Here is a 4827-nt window from a genome sequence, read left to right as displayed (position 1 = left end):
AAAAAAATGTTACAGGATTCTTCTGTTCAGTTTACTGTGCTCTACTTGCTTACGAGCGTTGTCAAGGGTGCTTTGAGACACTTTGTATAAATCACTATCGAACAGCTATCGAACAGCTTTTGAACAACTATCGAACAGCTATCGAACCACTATTGAACAGCTATTGAACAGCTTTGAACAGCTATCGAACAGTCTTTGAACAGGTATCGAATAGCTATCAAACAGCTTTTGAACCACTTTGAACAGCTATCGAACAGCTATTGAACAGCTATTGAACAACTATTGAAACACTATTAACTACATTGAACCGCTATCGAACGACAAATTAATTACTTATATACCAATAAAATAAATATTTTAAAAATTGAAGGTCTGTAGACATGTAATATCTATATTTTAATTAAATGGTTGACGCTACTATCTAACGTCACGTATTGAAATTTATTATTCGTATACCGGGATAAGAAAGAGGAAAAGGAAAGAATAAAGAGAATAAAAATATATTTTAACAATATATTATTAAATACTAACAATAGTTTATTCTAAATAATGTTTGGGTGAATCTTTATGATGATTCGTCCACCAATTAAATATCAAAATGATCTAACTATAATAATTGTATTTTCTTCTTTATATTGCATTGGTTTTTATTATTTGTTATATTCCTGAATGGTTCGATTTACAATTTGCACTGTATCACGTAATTCTATTCGTTTTCGTTCAATATTTTTATTTAACTGCGCTAATCGATCAATTAATTCTTTAAGTTTATTATCTGATTTTTGACGCTGATCATAGCCTAACAGTATTTTACTCGCCGTAGTATTGATTGATTTATGCAATGTATTGTTAATAACAAATTGTACACTGCCTAATACGTTTTTCCAATTTTCGGTCTTATAGCCTATTTTTAACAAGCTGATTTTAGAAAACGATTTTTTTTTAACTTAATCATTAGACCAAAGTGAAACGACAATGATCATGCTTTATTTTTCATTCGTTTAAAAAAAGAGTGAAATTTTTTGAAGAAAAGACTGTTCCATGATCGCCAATGATTCGTTCGACGTCCAAATAAATCGAAAAAATATTTAAACATTTTATGACTTCTACGGTTGTAGCGAATTTAGTCGAAAAAAGCTAAAAGTAAATTTAGTAAATGCATCCACGACAACTAAAATGTATTTAATAGCCATTAGCGATAGCTTCTAGTGGCTCGAAATGGTCAATATGAAGTGTATAGAGGAGTAAGGCTATTTTTGCATAGATTTCTAATTCACCTTCGGATTTTTCCTCTGATCAATGAAAAGTTTAAGTATTTAACGCAGTTTTTGGTATATTGTTTTACGTGTAATTTAATAGAAAGAACCAGTAGAAACTTAAAAGGACGTGTATAGTTTTATCTATCTCGACGTGTCCCATTTCATCATGATAAATTCGTATTACACTGTTGATCATATTTTCAGAAACAACAAATAAATCTTTGTCCGCATATTTATGAAAGACAAGACCTTTTATCCGTACAAAATATTTATGATCTACAGTTTCCAAATCTTTGATTAAATCTTTAATTTTAAATTCTTTAATTTTAATTGCTTATACAATATCTCATCTTTTATCATAATTAAATTTATGCTTATGACATTGCAACTAAGACGATCTACATGTGTCATTTTATCCTATGCTCTATGCACTAATTCAAATTTATAATTTTGAAGAATTAAACTCCATCGTACTATTCTCAGATTAATATTGATCTTTTTCATTGCTAATATTAAAGAGTTACAATCGGTGACAATTCGAAAGCTAATGCCCCTGTAAATAAACGTGACAGCGCTCAACTACTTTAACAATAGCTAACGTTTGCAATTCATAACTATGGTAATTTTTTGGCATCAATAGTTACGCGACTGAAATAAGCTATAGGAGCCATACAACCATGTAATTGATTCTGTAATAAAATTGCACCAAAGCTGTAATAGCTTGCGTCCGTATGCAATTTAGTTTCTGCTAAAGAGTTATATACAGGGTGAGTCATTTTAATCAACGCACGCAAATATCTCGTAAAGTAAACAAGATGGAAAAAAATGTTCTATACAAAAGTTGTATGGTTCAGAGGGGGACACATGATGATTTTTCTGAGAAAGTTAGCGATTGCATCAAGTTTAATTTTGCTTAGGCGTCATCAATAAATTTTTCCATGTGTGATTTCCAAAAGGGAGCGCTGATTCGTGCCAAAGTTGCAGTGTAAGATTCCTTCCGTTCAAAGTATAACCTCAGTTGGAATTTAAATTCTTCTTACATAGGTACTAATTCCAGCGGTTGGCGATTATACCAGTTTAAGACGTGCTCTTTCAATTGACTCACAATAACAAGAAGCAAAAACATCATCGCTGAATTGATTGTCCGTGCGATATTAGCAACTCTCTCAAGCTATCTAATAACATTTTCTTTTTCTTTTCCTGAAAAAGTGGGAATAAATTTCTTGATACATTTTACACATTGTCAAATGTTGGAGAAGCCGTTGCCGTTTCTCAGTGTTTCATGCATATCATATGCGTTTCGACGGAGCATGTTTGCAGTTGACAATGAGGATGATTGCTGTAACGCCTGCATAACCAATTCTATTATGTATTGGAGATTCGGCATTGAGCTGATATGTGTCGGATTTTCTCCGAGGTATTTGCGAATAGGAAAAAAATAGCGCGAGAGTATAGTGCTCGCGTAGTGGTATGAGAGAGATAGCGCAAGGTATGGCGTTTACGAGTAGGAGAAGGATGGCGCGAGGTACGGCGTTCGCAAGACGATAGGTCTGGGAGTCTGGGAGAAGATAGTGTTCGCAAGGGTATGGAAGAGGGATAGCGCGAGACGTTTGCGAGTAGGAAAAGGATAGCGCGAGGTACGGCATTTACACAGGTATGGGAGAAGGATAGCGCGAGGTATGGCATTCATGAGTTGGAAAAAAATAGGCAGCAATCGTAGGAAGGGGGAACGGATGAAGGAAGGACTTATGAAATAAATAATATTTCTATAATAATAATAATAAATACAATTTTTATTCATATAGTTTGCGTGCGTGCGTGCGTGCTATATATATATATAAATGATAAAGATTCCTTTTTACGATCTCCAGAATGGATAAAACATTTATGGAAGGAGAAAACACACACACACATTCGTACTTTAAAAAAAGTATGTAACTCTTATAAATTTAGTGCATTAATAAATAATAAAAAACTTACCATTTTTTAATCAAATTCGTTTGCATTGTTTTAAGAAAATCGTCGGTAGCGCTGACTACCCTATTATATTTAAAAAAACCTTTAAGTGACATGGAGAACTATCATTTAACTGATGCTCATAATTATAACAAACTAATTGATAATATAATGTTTTACTGGGCATCCACCTGTATTACTATAATTATGGACATATACATGAATTTATATCGACATCTAAATTAAAGCGAACACTTTATTATTCACAATTACTTTGTATTTTATTCTAATATATTACAATAAATATACTGAAACATTAATTTAGAATTTAAAAAATATTTTTAAACATCATATTACATAACAGAAATTATATAATATATGCATGCAACAACGAAAAAATATTTAATATAGAGTTCGAGTGACTGGAGACTTTCTCTTTCGCCCGAAGATCTTGGTCCAAAATCAGAGAGCTGCCAACATCGAATTCTTGCTTTATTGTAGAATTGTTAAACAATCATGTATTGATAAATACTGTACTCTCGTATAAAAAAATATATATTTTAAAGTTTTTTTCTTTTTATTAAAATCTGAAGATAAAAGATGTGGGATTGAAAGACAGAATGTTTTAAGAACGAAACTGCAATTTACAGAAATCATTGTATTTTACTTTTAATAATAACATATATCTCTCAATAATATTATACATATAATGCACAATAATTTACTAGCACTATGTAGATAATAACACAGAATCACTCTTTTATTATTTTATACAATTCGTGACAATTACATAAATGTGGTCAAATATCAAAATATCCGGCTTTTACGATATTTCTTCTTGACCGCGGAATTAATGCAAAGAAAATACAATAGAACAACCGTGTGTCTTTATTCATCCTCGAATCCGGATTAAGTCGATAATGAGAATAATCGATTTATAATTATAACTTGTAATTATAGATATACTCGAAGAAATAAGGATTCGCCATACCCCCCAAAAAAAATAAAATAAATGACTGTAACGTCAGTATAAGAGTCCTCATTTTACACTGTATCGTTATGTTGCTCTCGATGCGATATATTATTATACATCTGCCTTTTTTCTAAGTGCATTCTCTTATATTTGTCTTGTTCACTTAAAACAAGTATACACTCAGTTCGACAGACTTCAATAGAAGCGAAAGAAAGAAAAAAATGTAATCTTTATTCTTTTGATAGTCTCATCATGCATAAATAAAACATATATATATATATATATATAATGTATGTATGTATGTATGTATGTATGTATGTATGTATGTATGATGTATGTATATATATGTTTAAAAGTGTACATGTAACATTCTTCGCAAGATAATTTGATAAAGACTAAAAATATCATAATTACGTATAAATGGCCCGTGTGTGTATGTATGTGTGTGCGTGCGTGCGCGCGCGCGCGAATCGTTGGAAATCAAGGAATTTGCGCTATTAAAATCGGCGTTTCGTACAAGCGTCTTTTAAAAACGCGCATGCACAAAACATTTTCAAAACGCAGAATGTTATAATTTTATATTAATTTTATTTCATATATATATAATATATATAATAATAAAAATAATATAATAATATT

Source organism: Formica exsecta, unplaced genomic scaffold (genome assembly GCF_003651465.1).
Source record: "Formica exsecta isolate Colony F162 unplaced genomic scaffold, ASM365146v1 scaffold480, whole genome shotgun sequence".
Classification (NCBI taxonomy): domain Eukaryota; kingdom Metazoa; phylum Arthropoda; class Insecta; order Hymenoptera; family Formicidae; genus Formica; species Formica exsecta.
Note: the sequence above shows the minus strand (reverse complement) of the source record.